General features: G+C 47.6%; 1 long non-coding RNA gene and 1 pseudogene across 1 annotated transcript; one reads left to right on the forward strand and one right to left on the reverse strand.

Annotated features, from left to right (window-relative positions):
• Window positions 1-5,252: 5,252 nt before the first annotated feature.
• LOC131482129 (uncharacterized) lies at window positions 5,253-7,163 on the reverse strand. The gene is made up of 2 exons (XR_009246769.1): window positions 7,031-7,163; window positions 5,253-5,749 (listed from the first exon to the last, which is right to left on the reverse strand). It is a non-coding gene; the product is annotated as an uncharacterized LOC131482129 (long non-coding RNA).
• A 2,697-nt stretch (window positions 7,164-9,860) lies between these two features.
• On the forward strand, window positions 9,861-10,683 carry LOC101525486 (large ribosomal subunit protein eL21-like; annotated as a pseudogene).
• Window positions 10,684-27,907: the final 17,224 nt, after the last annotated feature.

Below are 27,907 nucleotides of genomic sequence, written 5' to 3' on the forward strand. Positions count from 1 at the left end.
CAATGGTTCACTTCCCAAGTGAGCCGCAACGGGCCGGTGCATGCCGATCTGATGCCGGGAACCAGAAACCTCTTCCAGGTCTCTCACGCGGGTGCAGGGTCCCAAGGCTTTGGGTCGTCTTCGACAGCTTTCCCAGGTCACAAGCAGGGAGCTGGATGGGAAGTGGAGCTGCCGGGATTAGAACCGGTGCCCCTATGGGATCCTGGGGCATTCAAGGCAAGTACTTTTAGCCGCTAGGCCACGCCGTCGGGCCTCTGATATGCTTTTAATAACCTTTTTTATTCTGCAATAGATCAGGAGGGCAGAGAAATCTTCCATCTTCTTAGAGTGTGTGAGGAAGATGTTAAGTATAATCTATTAAGATTGTAACAGGTGACTTATAGAGAACAGATTCTTAACCGCATTAGACATTAGCAAAAACTATAGAGACATAGAGTGGGATGCAAGAATGATCCTGACAGCCTCTTAACAGGAGATCATACGCACAGAGCAGGAGGGACCCCAGAGCAGAACAGGAAGACAAGAGGAGGTCTGTATCCTAGTCCCAGAGACCCCTGGAAACCTCCCGAGTGTTTTGGCCACAGAAGCAGTGGATACCTCATCAAGGACTGTCAGTATGGGCACCAAGGACCATATCCCAACTGCCAGGAGATCACAGGGAATTGGAGCGCCCTCATAAGCCGAGAACTCAGGTGAGCCATTTCCTATCAGATCTCCCACATGGGACTGAAGCAGCCCAGAACCTTCGTCATAGGGTGTTGTGCCATCAGAGCAACAGCCAGGAGCCCTGGGTGGTCCTCAGAGAGAAAAGAATTGTAATTTTCCTTCTGAACTCAGGAGAGGAGCTTCCTCTGGTCCTTACTTAGTTCGAGCTTTGGCTCCCTGTCCTGTCTTGCTTTGACTATCAGGGTCACTCAGGAGCCGCAAAATGAGCTCAGATAGTCAGAGAGACTAATACAGAAAGCTGAACCGACAGGAAAAGTCAGCTTGGCTTTTCCTAGACCTCACTAGGTAGGACACAAGGTTCAGTTACTCCTCACTAGATGAGTTATTGGAGACTTCTCTGCACACCCCTCCTAAGACTGTTCTACTCTTCAATGGTTAATATATGGCTTGGTAGAATTCTAAGAGTTATAAGTCTGTTTTGATTATCCTAAAAAGCACGAAGTTCTGTAAAATCTCACTTGAACAGTATAAACTGCTAAATATAAATATAAAAAAACTGTGATGAAGTCTACTAATCCACAATTTAAAAGTGATGATTGAAACAATATTGCATAACTGGAAAAGTTTAACACGAAGCAGGTGCTCAGAGTATTTTGGCAAATGCCAGATGTGCCATGACTTGGTAATCAGACCCTGAGGTGAGGGTGTAGTTTCTGAGGACAATGAGTTTTTGCTACTTCAAATAAACTATTGGTGTCATACAAGTGAAGGTATTATCTGTGATGGAGGAAGCCCTGCTGCTTGATTAGCTACTTAGTAAATCGAAATGTTGCTGCTGTTGCTATTACTAAATAATTCACCCTTCGAGTTATCATCAAAGAAATATTTCCTTATAACATACCTTAATGAGTAGACACATCCATGTACAAACAGTACAGCTCAAGAAGGAAGGAATTTGGAGCCCGGCGGCATGGCCTAGCGGCTAAAAGTCCTCGCCTTGAATGCCCCGGGATCCCATATGGGCGCCGGTTCTAATCCCGGCAGCTCCACTTCCCATTCAGCTCCCTGCTTGTGGCCTGGGAAAGCAGTCGAGGACGGCCCAATGCATTGGGACCCTGCACCCGCGTGGGAGACCCGGAAGAGGTTCCAGGTTCCTGGCTTCGGATTGGCGCGCATTGGCCCGTTGCGGCTCACTTGGGGAGTGAATCATCGGACGGAAGATCTTCCTCTGTCTCTCCTCCTCTCTGTATATCTGACTTTGTAATAAAAATAAAATCTTTAAAAAAAAAAAAAGAAGGAAGGAATTTGCAGGACACAGTGGGCTTCCAAATATAGCTGCTTTCCCACATGCATTTGTAAAAAGCTGGACCTAAAATGATGCAGCTGAAACTCAAAACCTCTTAACTACCTGTGCACTATACCAGCTCCTGAGTTAGCTGTCAGCAGAAGTATAAAATAGAAAAAAAAAGTAGTAATTACTAACATGATTACAAATCATTTTTTCCTTTATCATTAGCTCCAGATATGCAAATGTCAACATATTTTCTTCAATGAATTCAGTTTTTCAACAAACTTGATAGAATGCCATATGGCTACCAGTTCGCGTCCTGGCTAGTTGTGGTCTTTAAACGGAGAGGCAGCCTGGCCCGGGGCTCTCGGGCTGCTCGTGCTCCACGCTTTGATCTCGTGGTGTTTGACAGCTTTTCGCCTCAAAGGAAGAATTTGAACATTTTCCTCGCTTCGCGGGAAAGCCATTTTCAAGTCAGTGCGGAGTCTGGCGCTGCGCACGCCATCTAGCGGGCGAGTGCGTACCTGCAGACTTGGCACCGAAGTTTCCTGAGAATTCTCTTACCACACACACGCCTTCTGTTGCTGCGGGTGCAGGGCTGTGAGATCCCATCACTGCACACTGCACCTTCATTCACATGTGTCTCAGTTTACGTTTTCAATAGCCAATGCAATAGGTACAGTCACACTCCATAAGGACGTTTCAGTCAACAGCAGGCCACATACACTGCCTGGTGACGTCCTGGCCATTACCATGTCACGACTCATTCTCCCGTTCTCTGTGTGGTGCTGTAGATGTAAATAGACCCCATGCACTGCCACCTGTATGAAAGTACAGCATCGGGCCCGGCGGCGTGGCCTAGCGGCTAAAGTCCTCGCCTTGAAAGCCCCGGGATCCCATATGGGCACCGGTTCTAATCCCGGCAGCTCCACTTCCCATCCAGCTCCCTGCTTGTGGCCTGGGAAGGCAGTTGAGGACGGCCCAATGCTTTGGGACCCTGCATCCGCGTGGGAGACCCGGAAGAGGTTCCTGGTTCCCGGCATCGGATCGGCGCGCATCGGCCCGTTGCGGCTCACTTGGGGAGTGAATCATCGGACGGAAGATCTTCCTCTCTGTCTCTCCTCCTCTGTGTATATCTGGCTGTAATAAAATGAATAAATCTTAAAAAAAAAAAAAGAAAGTACAGCATCTCCGCTTCTCTGCACGCACACACTTGATAACAAACGCCATGCTACGGACGGGTGAATTACTTTTTATTGTAATTTGCATTAAAAAGACTCCTATGAGTTTTGATGGCACCCAGAGGCCACCTGGAGGGACTGACCTATGCTATCCAGGTGTGGAGGGCATCCCAGGATGTTCACACAGGAGGAAATCACTTCACTACACGTTTCTCAGAACTTGTCCCCGTTATTAAATCACACGTGCAAAAGTACTTCTAACACTTCAAAGAAAAAGGTTAAAAGGTGGATTTCTTTTGTGTAAGAATTTTTAAATTCAGGCCTCTCAGGGACTTTTCAAAAAGCTCATGAAAAATGTTTATGATGAAAAAACTCCTCAAGGGTTTCAAGATCTTTGGGCCCAACTGAACTCGCGGTTTTCGTATCTTTTAGAAGAACGGGGCAGTAAGCCAGTTGCGTAGGCTTTGTAACTCAACTGTGGCTCTCAGAGCAAGCACTGCTCACGACTCCTGCTTTCCTGCGAGGGAGACAGCTGCAGGGCCTCTCACTCCCTCAGAGCCCCTCAGCCGGGCAGCATGGGGGCTGACGGGGAGCCTGGCCAGGCTCTGGCTGCAGCTCTAACCTTGTGAAGCTGGCACCCAAGATCCCCAGCCCTGCACCTCCCAGCCTAGCCCATGTGCAAAGCAGAATGTCTCCATTACTTGTCCACTGCCATGTGATGGTGTCCTGTGAGTCTCAGCGCAGGCCCCTCCTCTCTGTAGGAGGGTGATGCCTGCGATGGTGGTCAGTGCGTGATGATGAACCGTCAGCTCAGGGATGCACTGTCTCTGGTGGTTATCACCAGTGGACCGGGGACACCAGTGGCCCTCATCACTGGTGTAGTCGCGACAAGGCTGCCTGAGGGCAGATGGGCCCCATCCTGGCTGCACTGTTGCCAGCCTGACTTTGAGGTTCCTAAGTCCCCCATTCCTAAGTCCCAAAGAGGAGGCAAAGATAGAACATCTAACATCACTTTGTCAAAGTATGTTTAACCGTTCCACTGCCCGCCTGGAGCTGGAGCTTTGGTTGCAGTATCTTGGTTACTCCTCACGTGAACCCTCATTCCTGGGTTCCCACTTCATACTTCCCATGGGAGGACCAGGAATGGGGCCACAGTGAGCAGCAGTCACAGGTAGCTGGAAGCACATCTGTGTATGTGATTGTGTGTCCGTGTGTGCCTGTGTGAGCATACATGTGTGTCTGTATGATTGCATATCAGCGTGTGCCTGTGAATGCGTGCTGTGTGAGTGCATATCTCTGTGTGTCTGTGCATCTGTGTGTGCCTGTAAATGTATGCTGTGTGTGGGTGCACATCTGTGTGTGTGATTGTGTGTCTGTGCGTGCCTGTGAATGTGTGCAGTGTGTGAGCGTACATGTGTGTCTGTATGATTGCATATCAGTGTGTGTCTGTGAATGCATGCTGTGTGTGGGTGCACATCTGTGTGTGTGTCTGTGAGACTGTGTTTATCTCTGTGAGCTCCTGTGATGTGGGTGGGCGAGACTCTCCTCTGCCCTCTGAGGAGCTCATTGCAGAGGGCAGCCCAGGTGGCAATCAGCAGCCCAGGTGGCAGGGAAGGGCTTGGTGAAGACAGGGGTCTGAATGCCATTGACTGAACCACATCCAGGTGAAGCAGCTCCTCACGTGGGCAGGGCAGGGGAGCAAGGACCTTCTCACAAGCCACAAAGATGTGAGCACAGGTGTCCTGGGGGCAGAGCTGCAAGTGGCTCCTGGCTGTCTCCAGGGAGTTGCATTGGGCATGGGAGGCCTCAGTGTGGCTTGGGAGACTGGGCCCGTAGACACTGCCACCAAAGAGATTGGGGTTTGAGGAGCCGGGGGTGGGAACGTGGACACGAGGCCCCCCCACAAACACGCTGGGGGCTTTGGAGGTCCAGCAGAGACAAGGGATGGAACATGGGGTATGGCTGTGATGTGGCTGTGCCTACATTCCCAGGCCCCACCCAGCCTGCAGCCAGGTGTCCAGGTGGCAGTTTTCCAGCATCCTGGACTGTGGGACTGGTTGGTTTAGTGCCCAAAGAGAACACATACGGGACAGGCTGGGAATGGAGTATACACAGAGTCCCTCAAACCACATGACTTTATTTGTCCCCACTGCAAAAGGGACAAAGGCAGAGTCCAGTAGGTGTAGTGGACTAGGCTCTGACGGTGGCCCAGATGCTCCGCACAGGACCAGCCGTCACCAGCCCACACTGCAGCTCTGGCACACCACCAACAGCCCAGGGGGCAAGCAGTAGTGCATGGAGCTCTTCAGACCTGCCAGGAGCATCTAGTTGTCTCCTTAGTGGGAAAGGCACCTCCCACAGGTGGCCACTGCTCTGTCCTGTGGGACTCAGGGCTGTTGAGGCTAGCCTTGCCAGCTACCGCCTGGAGGAGTAGAGACAGCTCCCACTCCAGGTTCTCAATTTGCTGGGCCAGGTGGACCCTCCTCACCTCCAGCACCAAGGCCTGCTCACTCTGTAGGGCTGGAGTTTCCAGCTTCTCTTTGCCTGGGCTGTCCAGTTCAGCTGGGTCAAGTTTGCCATCCTGCCATACTCTGGGTGAGATGCCGGCAGCAACCTGAGAAAGAGAGGTGACCCTGGGAGCTCTCAGCTTCCTCTGCCCTGGGGCTCGACCCTCTGATCCTGACGAGGCACCAAACACCTGCCACACTTGAGGAATGCCCGTGAGCTTCCTCCAGGGCCTGGTGTCTTCTGGTTTATGTTGCCACATGAAGGCACAGCAACAGCCAATGAGGCCATTGCACAACTGTCATGATGAAGGATGTGGAACAATTATAGAATCATTGAACCTGACTGTGTTTTATACCCTCTCATCTCATCCTGCTTATTCCTTCCTTAACAACATGGACATTTACATAGAAGATGTTTTTTTCTAGAGTGAAGCTCTCCTGGGTGAAGCCTCAGGACAGGCCCTGCATCTGGTCCTCCACAGTGGAGCTCCCTGTTTGAGGCCGGAAGGGTGGAGCTCAAAGGAACTCTTTGAAGGGAGTCCAAAAAGAGCTCAGGGCAAGACAGTGCGCACACTGAGATGAGGACCCATGATCAAGGTGTGTCTGGGTCAAGCTTTGATGCCCCTGGGGACTCAGGGATCCTACATGGCCCAGGGCAATAGTCCGTGCAGCTCACACGGGTGTTGGTGGCCCTGCCATGTTCGTGTGCTCATAGGGTATGTTTCCCCTTAGCTGTTGGGGAGCGTGGGTGCCTTGTCTGAAAGGTCAGTTGCCCCAAGACTGGATAGCCCAGACCTCCTGATGTCAACACCAGGACATTCTCATGGAGCTCTCTGAACCAGGAAGCACCCTGGCTCTCTCCTCTGAGGTGAAAACTCAGCCCCTGACTCCTTGACCCCACCCCAAGGTCACTGTTGCAGGGGGTCTCCTGGACAGAGAGAAGATTAGACACACAGAGGAGACGACAGTGCCAGGAAGTACCAGAAACTGCAGCCAGGATAGACAGTGTTTTGTGCAGTCCTACAGTAATCAAACTGGCTGTTGGTCTAGCAGATGCATCGGCACTGAGCTCAGCAGGTGCGGCTGGTGGTCCTCCAGGGGCAAGAGCACGCATTGTTCGGATGCCACATCCTCAATGACTGCTCTCGTCGCTCCACTTCCATGCCTTCCTGCAGTCTCTGCAGCTATGAGCTGACACTGAGTGAGCTGCACCCTGACACTGAGGGCATGGACCCTGCCATCCTCCTGGCTTAGTCGTGCCCACTCCATAGCTGCAGTGCCTGATTTGGGCTGGTGGACACTGTGGCCAGAGCTGGTTGTTCTGGTCTCAAACATGGGTCCTACCTGTAAACATCTCAATAGCTAGGAAGTTTGTCTGCTGTGCTTACCACAAAGGTGTTGCCTTCCCCTGGGCACAGTCTCTCTGGCTCAGTGTCCTCTTTCTGCAGCTCCAGGGCCTGGGCACTGAGCCAGAAGAAATCTTCATTCAGCTCATCCACAGTGTCTTCCAGCTTCCAGATCTTTCTCTAGGAACAAGGGGCAGATTATCTTCATCACTTTTATTTTTATTCTAAATTCAATGGGATTTGAAAAAGATTTGTTTGTTTTTATTGGAGAGTCAGAGTTACAAAGAGGAGAGACAGAGAGAAAGATCTTATACCCACTGGTTCATTCCCCAGTTGACCACAACAGCTAGGGCTGAGCTGATCTGAAGTCAGGAACCAGGAGCTTTCTCTGGGTCTCCCAAGTGGGTGCAGGGTCCCAAGGCTTTGGGGTGATCCTTGACAGCTTTCTCAGGGCTCAAACATGGAGCAGGAAGCGAAGTGGAGCAGCTAGGACGTGAACCGACACCCACAGGGGTTCCCAGCACATGCAAGGCAAGGACTTGAGCCACTAGGCTACCATGGCAGGCCTTTCAATAGTGTTTCTTAAGCTCCTATTCCACAACAGCTGGAGGGCAAAGTCACATGATACTCTGAGAAAGAGGATGAGGGCTCCAGCTATGTCCAACACCATGAGGCAGTCAAGCCTGTTGTCAGGGGATGCACTGTGTACTACAGGAGCAACATGTTGTCCCGTGTGCTCTTGTAATTACACTAAAACCAGGCACCACCTGGTTCCCTATCTCCTGTAAACGTAGATCAGTGTATAAACAGCTGTTTGTTAGATTCATTGGATGCCAATTATGGTGTCTCTGTGGGGAGATGATTAGGAGAGGGTCTTATCATCACCTTGCTCTACTGACCTACTGACCTCCAAGAGATTTCTTTTTTTTGTTTTTGTTTTTGTTTTTGAAGATTTAGTGCAAAGTCAGATATACGGAGAGGAGAAGAGACAGAGAGAAAAATCTTTTGTCCAATGATTCACTCTCCAAGTGACCACAACGGCTGGTGCTGTGCTGATCCGGAGCTGGGAGCTCTTCTGGGTCTCCCACACAGGTGCAGGGTCCCAAAGCTTTGGGCCGTCCTCGACTGCTTTCCTAGGCCACAAGCAGGGAGCTGGATGGGAAGCCAGGCTGCCGGGAGTAGAACCGGTGCCCATATGGGATCCCAGCATGTTCAAGGTGAGGACTTTAGCTGCTAGGTCACGGCACCAGGCCCAAGATATTTCTTATGTTGCAATATTAAAATTGACATCTTGCCTATCTGATTGGTTCTTTTCTGTGTTCTGATGGAACTGGAGGATGTAGGTATTACAGGTGGCGTCTTTACCTGCTATGCCAACATGTCATCCCTCAGATTTGCTTTTCTTAATTAACCAATTTGAAAGGCAGAGTGACAGAGAGTGAAGGATAGCAGGGGAAAGACAGAGAGAGAGCGATTGAGAGAGTGAGAGAGAGGAGAGGGAATCTTTCCCTCACTGATTTACTTCTCAAATGCCTGAAACAGCCATTTTAGACTCAGTGTGATTGCTGGCTTACAAACAGCTTGCTAGCAGGGGCTGTGGGACCCTGAGGGCAGCTTGTTACATGGGGCAGCATGCAGAGGAGCAGGGATGGAAAACAGCAGTGAGAGAGGGGATCCTGAGTGTAGTCTGGCAGCGTCTGTTCATGATGGCGCCCTCTGCACTCACATTTCACACACATCTGTGCTGGGTGTGCTTTGTCATCTCTAAAAAACATTGTTTCAAAGTCAGAGAGCTTGACAGAGATAGACGATAGATAGACAGATAGATGATTGATTGATTCTTACCCCTTGTTTCACTCCCACCTGCCTACAACAGCCAGGCTGGGCCAGGTGGAAACCACACCAGGAGCTGGGAACTCCACCAAGGTCTTCCTCATGGGCGGCAGAAACTCAAGTACTTGAGCTGTCACTGCCATCTTCCGGGTTGCACATTAGCAGGACACTCTGGCATGGACCCTGGGATGCTTAACCTTCTCAACCAAAAAGCCATAAACTCCCCCTACAACCCCACTCTGTTGTATCCTGGATACTGTTTCCTGCAAGAAGACGGGGTCTGTAGCACCTGCTCTGTGACACTGGGCAGCTTGGGCAGCATTTTCCTCTCTCTCACTTTCAATGAAAAAGTAATATTCATTTAATTTTAAACTAATAACAGTTTTAACTAAATATGTAAATTAGCAAATAAAACTTGCACATTTTTATGGCTGCTGTGCAACACATGGGTATACTGTAAACTGATCCAGTCAGGCGGTTCCAGCTGCTTATCTTTTCTCTATGTTGGGAACTTACCAGCTCCTCTCAGTTCAAATGGGAGGATCCGGAGGCTGTTATGTTAGATGACATAAGCTGTACATGGAATATCAAGTACCACATGTTCTCTCTCAGATGTAGAAATAAGATAACACTGATCTCAAGTCACCATGGTGATTACCAGACACTGGGAAGGATGAGGGCATTGATGGAGTAAAGCTGGGTGGTGGGCATCAGTACCCAGTGAGGCCGGGAGGAGGAAGCTCCAGGGCTCTCGGCTGCTTCCTAATGAAGCCAAGCCGTGACCCAGAAGCAAAGCACATCTCGGTATTTGGTACTCTCCTGGAAGAATTCCTTGTTCCTTCCCATTTCTGAACCAGTGCGCATCTTAGGTTGAACAGGGACGGGAAGGTGGATCCAGGGCTGCTGTGGGGTCCCAGGCTGCCTGGCTCCTGGGAAGCGTGAAGTGACCAACATTGTCCACTCTGACTTGCTTGAGGTTTCATGCTGATCTTTGTACCTCGTATTCAGTGTGGATTCATGGGAAGGACAGACAAAGGTCATGGTGGACACTGACAGCTTCCTGGGACACGCAGACAGTGCTGGACAGTCCTTGCACTTGCTACACTACCTACCCTCATGAAGAGGAAAAGGGAAACAAATTGTCCTGTGCAGCGTCTCCCAGTCTGTCCTCAGCTGAGGACTCATCAGGAGGCAGGGTCCTGGAGCTGTGGCCTCTGCAGCATCTCCAGGAGCAAGGGTGGGGTGGGGTTGAGGCTGCCCCAGGTTTCACGGGTTTCCTCTACTGTGCGTTCTGTTCCCCATTAGACTCACTCTCCTGCCTTTTGATTAGAAAGAGAATGACTTTTGGCCACAGCCACCATCTTCAGTAATTAGCCAAGATACTGAAGGGAAAGGGAAAGAAACGAGGCACCTACTACATGTTCTCTAGGCCTTTTAGGCCACATGGAGTTGTTCCTTTGGCCCCATACATGCAGATTTACAAGGAAAGTGACATTGAAGACACCAAGGGAATGGGTACTATTCACGAAGGAATGCCCCACAAATGTTACCACGGCAAAACTGGAAGAGTCTACAATATTACCCAGCATGCTGTTGGCATAGTTGTAAACAAGTCAAGGGCAAAATTCTTGCCAAGAGAATAAATGTAAATGTGTGCATTGAACAAATTAAATATTCTAAGAGTCAAGACAGCTTCCTGAAAGAGGGAAGGAAAATGGTCAGAAAAAGGAAGAAGCCAGAGGGAAAGGTACCTGGGTTCAACTAAAGCCCAGCATGCTCCACCCAGAGAAGCCCACTTTGTCAGAGCCAACTGGAAGGACCCTGAGCTGTTGAAACCCATTCCCTATGAAGTCATGGCATAATAAGTGTAAAAGAAAAATAAAAAAAAAAAACCTTTGCTGCCTGTGATGCTGGGATCCCATATTACAATCAGTTGGAATCCAGGACCTCCCTGAAATGTGTCTGGGAAAGCAGGCAACGATGGCCCAAATACCTGACCCCTGTCATCCATATGAAAGACAAGGAGGAAGACCATGGTTTCCGACTTAAGCCAGACCCATGCCTGGACACTGTAGACATTTGGGGGACTGAATATGTGGATGGAAGATCTATTTATGTCTTTGTTTCTCTCTTCTTCTGTTGCTCAAAACCAAAAACATTGATCCTCTCAACTTTTGCTATGCCAGTTCTAGAAGCTAACACACTGCTCATGCTAGACTGTCAATGAGTGCAGCACTTAAATGTATAAACCAACGTATTCATGTCATCCACCACCCACAGAAGCAGAAGACAGCTCTCTGTGCCAGTGCCCTCCCACCGTGGGTGGAGCTTCTTGCTTGCTCCTTGACCTTGGATTCACCATTTAGCTTGTTCTGGCTAGCAGGTTGAGGTGGAAGGCATGCCGTGCCAGCTCCTTGCCTGGGCCTCCAAGGCAATGACAAGGACGTGGCCCAGCTGCCTGCTGGATCTTGGTGCCCATGTACCCCTTGTTGTCCAGCCTCGGTTACTTCTCTTTCTACCTTGCCAGCCTTTCTCCTGCCTTTGTGGCCTCATCTTTCTCTGTTGCCCCTTCTCTTAGGACTTACACCCGGTCTGATTTCCTCATTTTTGAAAACATACCATATGAGGGTATTTCAGAAAATCTGTGAAAAATAAGGTTAAAAGATAAGCTTACTTCGGTGCGTTTTTTGAAGTTCATGTACCTCTTTTCATGACACAGTTTTCATGAATTTTTGAAATTGCGTATGTGTCTCAAACATAGTTAAAACAAGCTTATCTTTTAATTCCTTGTCCATAAACTTTTTTGCAGGACCCTCGTTACAAGAGTAGGTAACCCAATCTTATAGTTCAGGTTCTTGCCCCTGCAGAGATCAGTGTTCAAAGCAGAGGCATAATTAAGGTGTAAAATAAGGGGCAAAAGTGAGAGCAGGATGTGTTTGGAGAGTTGGTGCACATTCAGGCATGAGTAAGGGCCACACCACAGGGAGAGGTGCCCGCTGCGAGGGCCAGAGACCTGCTTGGGAGAGGGTATGTGAGAGGAGGCCTGAGAAAGGCCACCAGCAGACATGAGAAGCCCAGCAGTCATGAGCCCACTCCTATGTGTGGCCCCTTCACGGTCCCTTAAGTGCATACACACACATGGTGGGGTGTGATTGGGAACTGGTATGCCTGAGGCTTATGTGACTTTCATGGTAGCTTCACATGGATTTTCACTCCCATATGGCCACAATGGCATCTCCTCTCTGGTCCTGGATGAAATATAGGTGCATCACGGGAAGTGTGCCAACTGGATTGACAAGCAAGAGGTGGAATTATTGGGGGTTGGCACTGTGGCATAGTGGGTAAAATAGCTGTCTATAGTGCCTGCATCCCGTATGGGCACTGGCTTGAGGTCCGGGTACTCCACTTTTGGTCTAGCTCCCTGATCATGTGCCTGGGAAGGCAGCTTAGTATGGTCTGAGTGCTTGGGCCCCTGCTCTTAGGTGTAAGATCTGGAAGAAGCTTCTGGCTTTGGTTTGGATCAGCCTTGTTCTGGCTGTTGCAGCCATTTTCAAGTGTCCCAACAGATGGAAGATCTTTTTTCTCTCTGTTTCTCTCTCTCTCTCTTTTTCTGTAACTGCCTTTCAAATAAATCAATAAATCTTTTTTTAAAAAAGAGGTGGAGTTACAATGCATAACTTCCCTAATTTCCTGCAAATGTCCCCCATATCAGCTTATCTAATCTTCCATCATCTACCTAGATTTCTTAGTTCTCATATGTTATTTAAATGATATTAAAACTCTATGACAATTTTTAATAAGGACAGTAATGTTTCATGATAGGACTCTATCATAATTGACGTATTGTTGGAAATTTCTATTTGCACATGTTATATTGTTGGAAGCTTAGTTAATCTGCGTTCTTTTTTAAGATTACAAAAATTACAATGAGTGTCTGTCTTCATGCTTGCCCGTTTGTTGAAGTTATTTTTATCAGGAGAGTCAAAGTTGGAGTCAGAGTTAGTGAATCAAAGGGAATGAATATTTTAGAGGCTTTGGATACAAATTGCCAGTTCTTATTCACAAAGTTCTTAGCTTTTCTCCTTCAAGCAGCCAAACATTGCAGTGTCGCTCTCTTCAGTGTTCAGAGTCACTTAGTACTGCAGCTAAATGTTCCAGGTAGATGGAGATATAAAATATTATATTATATTTATATAGTTAATATTATATAATAGATAATAATATACTACATATAATATGAAATAAATGGTTACTTTTATAATATATAGTATGTATTGAAAGTTATATATATCATATACAATATTATATAACAGTAATACACTATATATTATATATATTATATATTATGATATTATAATGTAATAGAACGTATAATAAGTATTTTTCTTTTTTCTAGGATCACTTACATTTTGACAGAATGAATAATTCTCCTCCCTTGTATTCTCTAACTGTAATGCCTTTCCCCACCAAATGGGCGTTCCCATGATGTTTCCGCTTGAGGGTTGCCATGGTTACAGGAGAAGGGTGGCATTTGCGTCAGACCTGATATGTCTGATGTTGGGCCTCAGGCTGGTTCCGGAAGGGGAGGTAGAGATCCAGCGCATCACCAGGACAGCGAAGCCCTGATGGACCAATGACAAACTCAGGCTGGCATTCCTCACCTAATAAGGACCAAAGCAGGACCCGTTCGGGCTTCCGTATCAGGAGGGGTATAAAAACCTCCTGCGCGCTCCCTTTGCATGCCTCTTCGGCCCTGGAGTTCCTCTCTGTTTCTCCATTGCGATGGAGAAAGGCCTGAGTATGGAGCTCCCTGAATAAAGGCCATTCTTTTCTATACTCGGCTGCTGCGTTCCTTCACTGGTGGTCGGTGGATATAACACCTCTAACCTCATGTCTGATTGAGTTCCCAGAGTTCCATCAGGCATGGGGACAACAAGCAGGACTGACAGACATGTCAGCTGGGCCCGTAGAACCTTCATTCAGAAAGAACCTTGGGCACGCTGTCAACTCCAACACTCCCCGGTGGGCCTGGTCTTGGTCTCAGGGTCGCATACCTACCTGTAGCTCAGGAAGGGCTCCTTGGTCTTGCGTAGCCCAGCGGATCCATTCCTCAGGGCCTGGACTCTCAGGAACTTCTCCTTTAGTATCACCCTGGGACTGCCATGTGGATCCTGAGTCCTGCTGGGGTCTGGGCGAGAGGAAAGAAGACGACCTCTTAGGTCCTGGTGCCCAGGAGTACAGTTCAGAACACTGGGCACCATTGGCTTCTCCCAGAATGTCTGAACTTCAGAAGGATGTGGTCTTCCTGCCACAGAGAAGCTGATAAACCTTAGGCTCCCTGGAGCTAGAAGGTGTTCACAGGGTGCCCACTGCTGTGGCAGAGCAGCTTCTCAGGGAAGGGGTGTGGAACAATCCAGCCCCTCCATGGCTGCCACTGAGGCACATGGGCTATTTTGTGTTGAGGACAACTGAGTAGAGGCCGATAGAACAACATCTTCTGTCTTCTTCATTGGCTAAAACTAGGGCACACATTTGTGAAGATGCTCCCCGTGTTCTGCACTGGGGCTTGGTGCTAGCAGGTCATCACTGGGATCTGAGACACACTGAAGAGCGGACGGAACACGTGCTAGCGCTTACTGACCTCTGTATACCTGTGGGTTATTCTGCAGCCCACCTTCCTGGGATGTGCGGTCTTGGCATTTCAAGTCCTTTCCTTTGTCTTGTCACTTTCCTGAAATGTACTCTTTTCTCTTGGTGAGGATCCAAGTTCCTATCACCCTTTGATCACTCCTTCCTGGGTGTTCCCACTGGCAACCAACACACACGTGAAGGAAGGGAGCATGTTAGCTTTTTCTTGATGATCTGTGTTTGGGCATCCTAGAGAAATCTTAAAACCTTTAGAACCCTGTTATTTGTATAAGCAATTTCTCACTTTTTTAAAAAATTCATCAGAAACACCCTCAGGCTTGCTTTTCCTGACCCACTTGGCTTCAAAATCTCTACTTGGTACCCATTTCAGATGGAACTTGCTGGAGAAAGAATTCACTCTACAACCATAACATCTGCATCTGTGAATTCTTTTAAAAAAAGATTTATTCATTTTTTATTGGAAAGAAAGATTTTATAGAGAAAAAGGAGAGAAAGAAAGATCTTCCATCAGTTGGTTCACTCCCCACTGGCCGTATTGGCTGGAGCTGAGCCGATGTGAAGCTAGGACCAGGAGTTTCTTCCAGATCTCACAATGGGGTGTAGGGTCCCGAGGCTTTGGACTGCCTGCTACTGCTTTCCCAGGCCACAAGCAGGGAGATGGAGGGGAAGTGGAGCAGCCAGAACATGAACTGATGTTCATATGGAATCTCAGCACTTGAAAGGGGAGGATTAACCAGTTAAGCCATTGGCCCTGCCCTGGTTTGTCAATTATTTAAAAAAAAAAGTTTTAATTTTTCATGATACAGTTTCATAGGATCCACCCAAATGTTTGCCTCTATATTATTACAATAGTGTAGTCCTTCAACAACATTCACAAGTCCATCATTCTATTTAATGAATCATGACATTGTAGGTATACACAATATTAAGAAGTTCAGCATTCTACTGTCAAGATATGTTTATCATTAGGAGTTCATCTTTTACTCGGGAGTAGAGATGCATACTGTGGGGTATCTTCGCTTCTTAGTATAATAGTTTTCATGATCATTTTCTGTAGCTTAATATGTATATATACATTTTGACTTATATATCTATTGATGTTGTATTTTGCATGAAGGTTGCCTTTTATCAGAGAGAACATATGATAACTGTCTTTTTGGGATTGGCTTATTTCACTGAGCATAAAATGGTCTCTAGTTGGGATCGTTCTGTTGCAAATGGCAAAATTTTGTTCTTTTTAAATGGCTGAGTAGTATTCCATAGAGTAGATGTACCGCTGTTTATCTATTCCTTCTTCGATGGGCATCTGGATTGTTTCCAGGTTTTTGCTATTGTAGATTGTGCTGCTCTAAATATGGGATTACTGATGCCTTCCTCATATACATATTTCATTTCCTTTGGATATATTCCCAGAACTGGGATACCTGGGTCATATGGCAGGTCAATTTTTGTTTAGTCTTATCACTTGCTGTACTGATTTCTATAGTGGTTGTACCAGCCTACACTCCCATCAACAATGAAAGAGAGTACCTTTCTCCCCACATCCATGTCAGCAGATGTTTTAGCAGAGCTCTGAATGTAGGCCAGTCTCACTGGAGTTAGGTGGGATTTTGATGTAGTTAGTTTTTATTTGTATTTCTCTGAGAGCTAGCGAGCCTGAGAATTTTTCATGCCTATTATCCATTTGAATTTGTTCTTCTGAAAAATGTCTGTTCCTTTTCTTTAGCCATTTCTTCAAAGGGTTGTTTGTTTTGGTGTTGCTGAATTTCTGAAGCTTTTTCTAAATCCTGGATATTAGTCCCCTATCTGTTGTATAGCGTGCAAATATTTTCTCCATTCTGTTGGTTGCTTCTTCATTTTGTTGGTTATTTCCTTCGCTGTACAGAAACTTCTTAGTTTGATGTGGTCCCATTCATTTATTTTGGCTTTGACTGACTGTGCTTCTCATGATGTTTGTAAAATATCTTTCCCATAGAAAGAGTTTAGAAGGATTTCCTCCCTTTCTATTGCTTGGAATATCTTGTGGAGGATTGGAGAAATTTTGTCTTGAATTGTTTGGTAGAATTCAGCAGTGAAGCCATCTGCTCCAGGACTTTTCTTGGTTGGGATGGATTTAATTACTGATTCAATATGTGTTGTGATTATAGGGCTCTTTAGATTATCAATTGCCTCATGATTCAGTTTTGGTAGATTGCATGTATTCAAAAATCTAGCCATTTCTTCTAGGTCTTCTGATTTGTTGGCATTTGGTGGCTTGTAATATTCCTAATTCAAACTATGTCCGAAGTATCTGTTGTTATACTTCCTTTTTCATCTCTGATCTTACTAATTTATATCTTCTCCCTCCTTTTTTGATTTGTTGGACTAATGGGGAATCTATTTTGTTGATTTTCTCAAAGATCCAACCCTTTGATTCATTGATATTATTTATTGTTCTTTTGGTCTTTTTCTCCCTTATTTTTGTTATTTCTTTTTCCTGTTAATCTTGGGGCTGTTTTGTTGTTGATTTTTAGTTCCTTCAGACATATGGTTAGGCCATTTACTTGGTGCTTTTCTATCTTCTTTATCTTCTTTACATAAACATTGATTGAGATGAACTTGGCTTGATTGTATCCAATAATTTTGATATGTTGTGTTGATGCTTCATTCGTTTGAAACCATTTTAAAATTTCCTCGTTGATACTCCTATAACCCATTGCTCATTTAGCAGCATATTATTCAGTCTGCAAGTTTTTGCATATCTTCTGGTGTATTTGACTTGTTGGTCTCTAGTTTCATTTCAAGATGGTCTGAGAAGATGCATGGTGTGATTTTGATGTATTTATATTTGCTAAAGATTGTTTTGTGGCCTACAACATGATCAGTTCTAGAATGTTCCATGTACTGATGAAAAAAGTGTATTCTACATTGCAGATGAAAGGTTCTATAGATATCTTAAGTCCGTTTGCTCTATTGTCTGACTGAGATCTGTTGTTCCCTTGCTGGTTTTCGTCTCCTTGATCTATCTATCCATGCTAGTGTGGTGTTAAACCTCCCCACTGGTATTTTCTTCATGTTGCACTCAGAGAGCTTGACTATGATGTGTTTTATTGAATATTGTTTATTGTTGACTCTGTTGGGAGTTCTGTGCCCTTCCTGTATTTCGCTTCTCAATTCCTTCTCCATGTTACGGAATGTCACAAGCATTCTCCCACTGAACACATCTTTGAACCCAGCTTCTCTTTCTGCTTCTTCCTGAAGTCCCAGTACTCTTATGTTTGGTCTTTTGATGGTGAATTTTAATTCCTGAATGCTTTTCTCAGATTGACTCAGTTCCTCTTCCAGCATTTTGACTGTTTCATCATTATTGCAGGAGGTATCTTCCAATTCTGAGATTGTTTCTTTTTTTAAAAAGATTAATTTATTTTTATTGCAAAGTCAGATATATATAGAAGAGGAGAGACAGAGAGGAAGACCTTCCGTCCAGTGATTCACTCTTCAAGTAGCCACAATGGCCAGAGCTGAGCAGATCTGAAGTCATGAGCTCTTCCGGGTCTCCCACACGGGTGCAGGCTCCCAAGGCTTTGGGCTGACTTGCTTTCCCATGCCACAAGCAGGGAGCTAGCTGGATGGGAAGTAGAGTTGCTGGGATTAGAACCGGTGTGCATATGGGATCCAGGTGTGTTCAAGGCAAGGATTTTAGCTGCCAGGCCACTGTGTTGGGCCTTGAGATTCTGTCTTCTGCCTCACTGATTCTATTATTGAGGCTTTCCACTGAATTATCAATTTGCTGTACTGTGTTCTTCATTTCTAAAAATTCAGCTTGATTTTGTTTCAGGGTAGCTATTTCCTGTGTTACATATATTAAATTCCTTGAACTCCTGGATGTGCTTCTTGTTGTTTTTAACGAACTTTACAACAGTTTTTTTTTTTAAATTATTTATTCTCTAGCTCTTTGATGTCTTCCTCAGTTAACTCAGAGGTTGACACAGATTTTGCTTCTTTGCAGGGGATGTGTGAATAATCTTATTCATTGTTCCTCTGTCTTTTCTTTTGCTCTTGGCCATTGCAACTCTGATTTGTGGATTCTCCACCTTGGGACTGGGTTGTAAGCTCTGTTGTCCACAGGCCTACAGGTCAACTCTACTGATCCCATCCAGTGTCCAGTTCCGCATTTGCCATCACTCATGCCGCTCCCTCAATGAGTTTCAGTCCTGTTCTCCCATGCTAGACTTCTGCCACCACCTCCACAGCTCCAGCTCCTGAATCACCACTCCCCACTCCATGTGATACCATGCTGTAGCTGCACTGTTTCCAGCTCAGCCTTTCTCCTGCTCCTACTACCAACAGTACCTGTGAGACTGGGAATCACCAGCTGTGACTTTAACCTAGGTCACAGGGTTGTCAGTGGTGTCTGCTGTACAGATTTTTTTTGTTTCATTTCTCTTCTTGTTGGAACCTGCTGGCATTTAGGTCTTGGGGAAACCTGGACTTATTCTGGTTGGAAGATGTAGAACCCAAGTTGGTATTATTTTCCTGGTGGGACCAGTGCGATGCATTTTTCTGGAAGTGAGTTTTCTCCTGGCCTTAGTGCATGCGCAGCTCACTGTTGTTCCTTCTCCAGAGTTTTTGCCTCAGTACCCTAAATGGTGCCTGTTGTGTCACTGGTTGGGGTCTGGGCTGTGAGATATACCCTGTTCCTACACCTGAATGCTTGGGATCTGCCACTCTGTTTCTGCTCATTGTCAGATTAAAAAAAAATCAGCAGGATGTGCAGCTCTATGGTTGGGTTCACCTACTGAGTTCCCAGTGAACTCCCCTGTCCACCTGGCTGCTGGTGGAGCACTGATCGCTTCTAGGAATGCTTCTGGTGGAGCACCACTCTGTTGCCTCTGCTGCTTACCCATGTCCTCGGTCTCTAAGTGTCATTTGGCATTGGCCTGTCCTTTCCTATTTCTTGGGCTTGCACCCTCTTTGCGTCACCTTGCTAACTTATCTGCATCTGTTTAAACTTGTCTTCACCCTGTTCTGCCACCTTGAAACTCTCCAATCTGCAAATTATTAACTCTCCTGTCCTTTGTGGGATGTTCTCATAGACCCACCTTGCTGGGCAGGAGAGCTACAATAAAACTTCCGAAGACCTGAACAGCTATGAACAAAATCTCTAGCCCTAGGTCTCCCTAGTGTGAAAAAATCATTCTGCTTGTTTATAGCAGAAAACCAGGGGAATGCTATGGGAATATTGACTCAGAAATTAGGTACATTCTATAGCCACTGGCCTATTTTTTAAACAGTGATGCAGTGGCTGCAGAATGGGCTGTATGCTAAGGGCAGCTGTTGCGATAGCACTTTTGCTGAAGACAACCACAAAATCAACTGTAGGTCATTTCTTTGAGGCTCAAACAAACATCAAGTATGGGAGTTTTAGAAATTAAAGTATATAAATGGCTAATAGGAGGACATCTTACGAAACATCAGGCCTTATTGTAGGACTTGCCTGAAACAACTCTTAAGGTATGGCAAATCCTTAACCCATCGACTATGTTGCCACCTAGGGACTGAAGAGTTAATTTGCTGTATAGGGTCCCAGGGCGGTGGCCTAGCAGCTAAAATTCTCACCTTGAATATACTGGGATCCCATATGGGTGCTGATTCTGATCCCGGAAGCTCCACTTCCCATCCAGCTCCCTGCTTGTGGCCTGGGAAAGTAGTTGGGGCAGCCCAAAGCCTTGGGACCCTGCACCCGCGTGGGAGACCTGGAAGAGCTCCTGGCTCCTGGCTTTGGATCGGCTCAGCTCCAGCCATTGTAGCTACTTGGGAAGTGAATCACTGGACAGAAGATCTTCCTCTCTCTCTCTCCCTCTCTCTATATCTATTATCTGTTATCTATATCTCTATCTATATCTGACTTTGCAATAAAAATACATAAAATTTTAATCCACTGTGTAGAAACTATAGAACAAGTGTATTCTAGTAGACCTGACCTGCAGGAGGAGCCCCTAGAGAATCCAGATGTTTAGTGGCTTACTGATGGCAGTAGTTACGTGTAGCATAGTAGTTACATGAAAGAATGAGTCAGCTAGGGAGACTATGTCATAGTGGGCCCTCCACAGGTGGTACAAACTCAGGCATTGCTAAGCAATACTTCAACTCAAAAGGCATAGCTGACTGCTTTTACTGGAGCGTTGTAATTAGGAAAAGGCCAGTGATTCATTATCTGTACATGCTCTACATATGCTTTCCTTGTTCTACATAAAATCCCCCAGTAAGTATGGTAAATTGTGATACTGAGCTACTGAAGGCAGTACTTGAACCATGGGCGGGAATGCTGTCTTTCACTGTAAGGCACACCAAAAGGAAGGTAACCACTTAAACAAGGGAAATGTACCAACAGATAGGAAAGCAAGAAGAGCAGCTGCCCAGGAGACGATAGCCATGTGGCTCTAATATTTCAGCCTGTAGGGATAACTGAAACGCCTCATTATACTGAGTTAGAGATAGACTTGGCACGATAGTAAGGTTATGTTAAAGATTGCAGTGGATTTCAGGTTATAAGGTTATATTACTCTTGGCCTCTGGATAGATAATTATTAAGGAATTCATTAACTCTACTCATCTTGGAAGTGGAGCTTTAATACAAATGGTCTGTGCATTTGGAAAGGAAGGAGTGTCATAAAGGAAGTGACTCACTCCTGTTCCTTTTCTTTACAGAACATTCCAGACTTGCCGAACTACCTCCTTTGCCGACACCTGTGCAAAGGAGAGGGGCGTGCCCAGGTGGAGACTGGGAGACTCATTTGTTGCGAATTAGACTTCTACATCTTCTAAAGCACACATGAATGATAAGTGTGCTTACCCATGCAAGCCAACCGAAGACCACAAACATCTCTTTCAAAGGCCAAGACATAACAGAACCTTCACTGTCTCCATACTATGGCTATACAGCTTCAAGGTGGGCATGTTCTACCTCCTCTCCTTTCTGGATGCTGCTATTGGTATAAAACCTCTGTAGCGAGTCCTTTTACTGTAATAGCAGAAATCCTGGTTTGCCACATGAAGCTAATTTTTTTTTAAAGATTTTTTTTAAGATTTTTTTTTTAATTTTTATTACAAAGTCAGATATACTGAGAGGAGGAGAGATAGAGAGGAAGTGGAGCTGCCGGGATTAGAACCAGCGGCCATATGGGATCAGGCGAGGACCCTAGCCACTAGGCCACGCTGCTGAGCCCCACATGAAGCTAATTTAAAACACCCGACTGTTGCCTTTTGTGACTTGCCTACACTCCCCACTTCCACAGCGAGTATTCAAGTCTGCAGACACTCCGTCCAAAGTAGTCATGGACACCCGACGGGCCCTCTAGCATTTTATTACTCATAGACCAAGGAGGAGCCTGGGCAGTGATCAACAGAATCTGTCATCTCTACTCCAACAGTAATGTTTCTACTGAAAGGGACATCAAAAGCTTTTATGTCTAGGCTAAATGGTTTTACAATCTGCATAGGAACAGTCTATCAACACCCAGTACTCGGAAAGTCATACAATGATGTTCCCTTCTTGAAGGCACTCCACTTGAAATTTGTTTCGTCCCAGTTTTGCCCATGCTGATTGATAAAGTTGTCTGCTTCATAATAGGACAGCTTCTCAAAGCAATCAGGAACATGTGAGGAACAGAAACAGCCATTGGCCGTGATTGAAAATGTGAGATGGATCCATTAGATAAGTAGAGATTTCTTAACCCAGGATAGGTAAGGCTTACACCCTGTATCAGCAGGAGGCAGCTGTGGTGAAGCTGTATCCTTCAGTAACCCTAAGTGGGGAATGATACAGCCTAGGTAGGCGGCTAGCTATTCTGTTCTCACATCCTCCCCTGCCCTAAGTAATCCTATCCACTCACTTGTCAAGCAAACAACCCCTCACCTGAGAGCTGGGGGCAATATCACGTGATCATTCTCCTTTCTAAGCTGGTAAGAAGCCTGGTAAGGGGGAAAAGCTCTCTCTGCTCCTGTGGATGCAGGGAACAGAAGGTAAATCTCTCTCCCGCACCCTCTCTCTCCCTTTCTGGCTCACTCTAGCATTGAATACAGCCCAGGTGTATCTGTAAATTCCTCACTTAAAAAAAAAGATTTATTTATTTTTATTACAAAGTCAGATATACAGAGAGGAGGAGAGACAGAGAGGAAGATCTTCCGTCCGATAATTCACTCCCCAAGTGAGCACAACGGCCGGTGCTGCACTGATCCGAAGCTGGGAACCTGGAATTTCTTCCGGGTCTCCCACACGGGTGCAGGGTCCCAAGGCTTTGGGCTGTCCTCGACTGCTTTCCCAGGCCACAAGCAGGGAGCTGGATGGGAAGAGGAGCTTCCGGGATTAGAACCGGCTCCCATATGGGATCCCAGTACATTCAAGGTGAGGACTTTAGCTGCTAGGCCACGCTGCCGGGCCCAATTCCTCACTTTTTTTTTTTGAAGATTTATTTTATTTTTATTACAAAGTCAGATATACTGAGAGGAGGAGAGATAGAGAGGAAGTGGAGCCGCCGGGATTAGAACCAGCGGCCATATGGGATCAAGGTGAGGACCTCAGCCACTAGGCCACGCTGCCGAACCCCCAATTCCTCACTTTTTAAAGTAAACCTTATCACTTTGTAATCTGTATCAGTGCCTGTGCTTAATTTTTTGTTTAAGTGAGAGGCAAGAGACTAGGAAATAAATACTAGGCCCAAACTTCGACCACAACACAAGCAGCCAATAGTTACTACACTTGCTATTATTAAGCGTGAATTAAGGGGAAAACTACTGCGTTTGTAAAGACATTGAGAGAAATAAAATAAACACAAGCAGCCCGACCTGTTGCAGAGTTGGGGTGGACATGGAGGAAGAGGAGACACCTCAAGGTTATAATCCCAGAAGAGACAGAGGAAGGAGGATGAGAAAGATCTTGATACTGAGGTCTTGGCTCCACCAGTGTGGAATCTCCTTGTTCCTAGGGTGGTGACAGCCCCATAGAGTTGTGTGTTCTGGATGACTCAGTCAGTGGACCCTGTGGTAAGCCACGGTGCCCACAGCGACAGAAGAATCCTGGGCACAGGGAGCCTGAAGCCCTGTGGTTGCATGTGAATGGACTCAGGCTTTTAACTGGGTTCTGTTATGAGCAACAAGCCTGTCAGTCCTGGGTGCCAAGTGCAGCCCCATGCACCCATGTGCCGTGGAGATGTTGGCGTGTGCCTCACCTTGCGAGCTGGTGGAGTCCCTGGTCCAAATGTGGATGCTGAGTGGTCACGAAATTGTCCCGCTGGCAGGTTGATGGCGGCTGCTCACCAAGCTGATTCGAGGCCTTTGAGAGACAGACAACCATGTAAGTTCCCCTCCAGGGTTCTGGATCCAGAAGAGTATATCAAGCGGTGGACAGATGAGGGCCATGTTGCTGGAGTCAAGGAGGCAGGTGCCCTAGGCTGTGGGACCACTGACCCTCAGGTGCTCCTGACGCCCAGCACCTGCCTGGATGTGGATGGCAGTCTCGCTCTCTGTCCTGGCTCCTGGGGATGTTGCTGTCTAGTGTGTGGCAAGGTATGTCTTGCTGAGCTCGGGCAGCAGCTCTTGTCTGAAAGCCAGCTGTGCTCTTGGTCTTTCACAGGCTGCTCTGAGCCAGGATTCAGGCATTTTGTGGCTGCTTGAGCTCTGTGCAGTGGGCCAGAAGGCCAACTAACAGAGCAGGGAAGTGACGTGGATGCACATTTGGAAGGAGAGAAAGGGCTGCAACCTGGGCTTACGCCGCAAGCACAGAGCGAGCACCCTGGGTATCTGGCCTGGGTGCAGGGAGTAGGAGGTCCCAGTGTGTGTGTATGTACACATGTGGTTGTATGCTTTGTGAGTGTTAGTGTATGTGTTAGGTGTGTGTATGTACACATGTGGTTGTATGCTTTGTATGTGTTAGGTGTGTGTGTGTGTGTGGTTGTATGGTTTGTGAGTGTACGTGTTGAGGGTGTGTGTATGTGGTTGTATGGTTTGCGAGTGTACATGTTGGGGTGTGTGTGTGTGTGTGTGTGCATGTGCTTGTATGGTATCTGTTGTGTGTGGCTGTGTATGTGCAAATGTGGTTGCATGCTTTGTAAGTGTATGTGTTGGGTGTGTGCTATTGTGCTTGTACAGTTTGTGAGTGTATGTGTTGGTGTGTGTGTGTGTGTGCATGTGGTTGTATGGTTTGTGAATGTATGTGTTGGGTGTGTTGGTGTATATGTGCAAATGTGGTGTGTGCTTTGTCAGTGTGTGTGTTGTGTGTGTGTGCACATGTGGTTGTACACTCTGTGAGTGTATGTGTTGGGTCTTTGTGTGTCCGCACATGTGGTTGTATGGTTTGTGAGTGTATATGTTGGGTCTATGTTTGTGTGTCCGCACATGTGGTTGTATGGTTTGTGAGTGTATGTGTTGGGTCTATGTTTGTGTGTCCGCACATGTGGTTGTATGGTTTGTGAGTGTATGTGTTGGGTCTTTGTGTGTCCGCACATGTGGCTGTATGGTTTGTGAGTGTATGTGTTGGGTCTTTGTGTGTCCGCACATGTGGCTGTATGGTTTGTGAGTGTATGTGTTGGGTGTGTGGATGGTGGAGTGGACATCAATGTGTTGTATTAGGCCAGAGGCTGCTCTGCCCACATTGGTGTGTGCAGTGCCTCTGCAGCCCCTCACCTTCTTGCTGGCTCCCACCGCTGTCCACTGTGCATGAGAAAGGGCGAAAGCCAGGGCGGTGATGGCTCTGTTGAGCTCCAGCTGGAAGCTTGGGGGAGAGGTGCTGGAGATGTTGTCTGCCAAAGGAGGACACGGACAGAGTGACCTGGGCATGGAGTCTTATTCCCCAGACACCCCCCCCCCGCCCCCGGGGCATCCTGTGTGTGTTGTCTTCTAGGTCTGTGTTTGCCTCTCATGCAGGATCATGTCCACTCTCCTGTGCCTGAGATGGCTGTGCCATCCTGGTGTACTGCACAGAAACTAGGGCAACATGGGGCAGTGCTTGTACATGAACAGTGCAAGCCGACTATGGCTCTCATCCTGTGCCTCGCTTGTTTTCTAAGCCAGGAAAGGTCAAAGATCCCCCAGTCTTTCATTTATCTCCTTTGCATTGCTTCTCACTGTGTGACTCCCCAGCCATGCTATACACTATGTTATATTAACACCCCTGTGCCTGCAGCTGCTGATGGCACCCATGCCAGTGGGTTTCCCTGATGTCAGCAGTAGGGTGCTTGATGGACCCACCACAGCAGCTTCTAGATTATGGGGTAACTTCATTGAAATGTTTTCTTGTTAATGTTGATGAATTATCATCAGATTCATTTTTTTAAGTGGCAAGAAAAAAAAAATGAGCCCCAGCTCCCTGCTCCCAGCTGTGAGCTCAGAAATAGACTTACATAGTCCCTGGCAGATTCTAGAAACACGTGGCTGTCTTGGTCCTTCCCACAGTCATGTAGTCACATATCCCAGCCCTTCTGAAATGTCCCAACAAGACATTTCAGAAGGAACTGTTCTGGACAGAATACCTTGGAAGGTTTGACCTCAGGCTGGTGGTGCACACGGCACACACAGATTTTGGTCTCAGGTTGGCGGTGCACACAAGGACACACAGTCTTCGGACATCTGCTTGTTCCCCAGCTTCCCTGTCTAGGGCCTACAGCTGGACGCCCCTGTATCTCAGGACCCCACGTGTGTTCCCAATGCAGGGACCTCAGGCTCAAACACATGTCTAAGGGTTCATTCCTATATCGAGCAGGACTTGCACTGCAGAAATAAGGCAGAAGACCCAGCCCAGCTAAGGCTGGTCAGGCTGGTCCTCCACACTGGAGGACTGGGATCTCCCAGGGGTCTGAGGTTAGACTCTGGGAACGGGAGCCAGGGCTGAACCAGAGGCCAAGGGTCTGGTTAGCTAAATGGTATGCTGGGGCCCGGCAGCATGGCTTAGCGGCTAAAGTCCTCGCCTTGAAAGCTCCGGGATCCCATATGGGCGCCGGTTCTAGTCCCGGCAGCTCCACTTCCCATCCAGCTCCCTGCTTGTGGCCTGGGAAAGCAGTTGAGGATGGCCCAATGCATTGGGACCCTGCACCCGCATGGGAGACCTGGAAGAGGTTCCTGGTTCCCGGCATCGGATCGGCGCGCATTAGCCCGTTGCGGCTCACTTGGGGAGTGAATCATCGGACGGAAGATCTTCCTCTCTGTCTCTCCTCCTCTGTGTATATCTGGCTGTAATAATAAAAAAAAAAATAAATGGTATGCTGGCCTCGAGCTGAGGTAGGTTTATTGATTGACTTCTGGCAGGTCTGACAGCCATTCAAAATGGAGCTGATGATCCCATCACAGAAGGATGTCCCGGGATAGTGAGGTGACACCTATTCTGTGCCTACATCTACACCCATGGCTTGTGCCGCATATACAGGGACTATACATGCAGGACACAGCCCTGGAGACACCCGTTCCTCATGCAGGAACTGGCTCCTTCCTCTAGCAGATGGCGTACTTAAGTGTGTTGTCTTCTCCACCGGAGCGCCTGGTGAGCTAACAGGACAAAGCAGTGTTGCTCCTTTTATCAAGGTCACCTGACCAATCACCGCTGAGGCTCTGGGCCTGCTGCTATTCTTCTGGAACTGAGGTTGTAGTGTCTAATGACTGCCCTGGTGCTGAGCACAAATAAGATAACCGACCTGAGTGGATGCGTGACTCTTCTCCAGCTGCCATGCCCCATGCCGCCTCTCACCTGCTGGTGGCTGCTGCTGGCACTCCCAGGTGGAAGATGCGGAGTAGCCACATCTTGGCTCTTCTCGGTGCCCCGTGTCAGTCGTCTGGGCAGTGGCTTTGGCCCCAGTCTCAGGGTCTCGGCTCCTGCCCAGAGCTTGTAGCCCTGTTGTGTGGAGGCCCTGCAGGAAGTCCTGAGAGAACCAGGAGGCATTAGTGCCTGCACGTGGCACCTCTGGCTCATGCAGTTTCTGGGGGTGGGGCTGACCTGGAGCCCCTGGAGCTGCTGGCTGGCAGTCCTATAGAAGGCCAGTGTGTCACTCCTGTGCCTGCTCAGCTGGGCCACCATGTGTAGGCTCTGGTCCTCGAGCTTGTCATAGAGTGTACGGATGCTGAAGTCCTCCAGGGTCTGGACCAGGGCTGGGGCCCCTGAAGAAAGAGGCCTTGCCGTGAGCAGCAGCTGCAAGCAGGGCCTTGTGTGAGCAGCTCAGCCCCTTCATCCCATCAGCAGTCGGGCATTCTCAGACAGGGAGACGGAGGGAGGCCTGCCTGCAGGAAGTTGCAAGCCATGGGGAAGTGGGGGACAGGTGGACCAGGGGAGGAAGGAGAGCCTCAGTGGCAGGTGGAGGCAGGGACCACCTCCCCTGAGTAGGTGTGATTGACAAGGGCTTTCCTGGTCAGGAGCTGGGCGGGATTCTGCCTCTCCTGAGGGTGGGCCTTCCAGGTCACAAACACCTTTCTGAG

The sequence above is a fragment of the Ochotona princeps genome, chromosome 15 (genome assembly GCF_030435755.1).
Source record: "Ochotona princeps isolate mOchPri1 chromosome 15, mOchPri1.hap1, whole genome shotgun sequence".
Lineage (NCBI taxonomy): Eukaryota > Metazoa > Chordata > Mammalia > Lagomorpha > Ochotonidae > Ochotona > Ochotona princeps.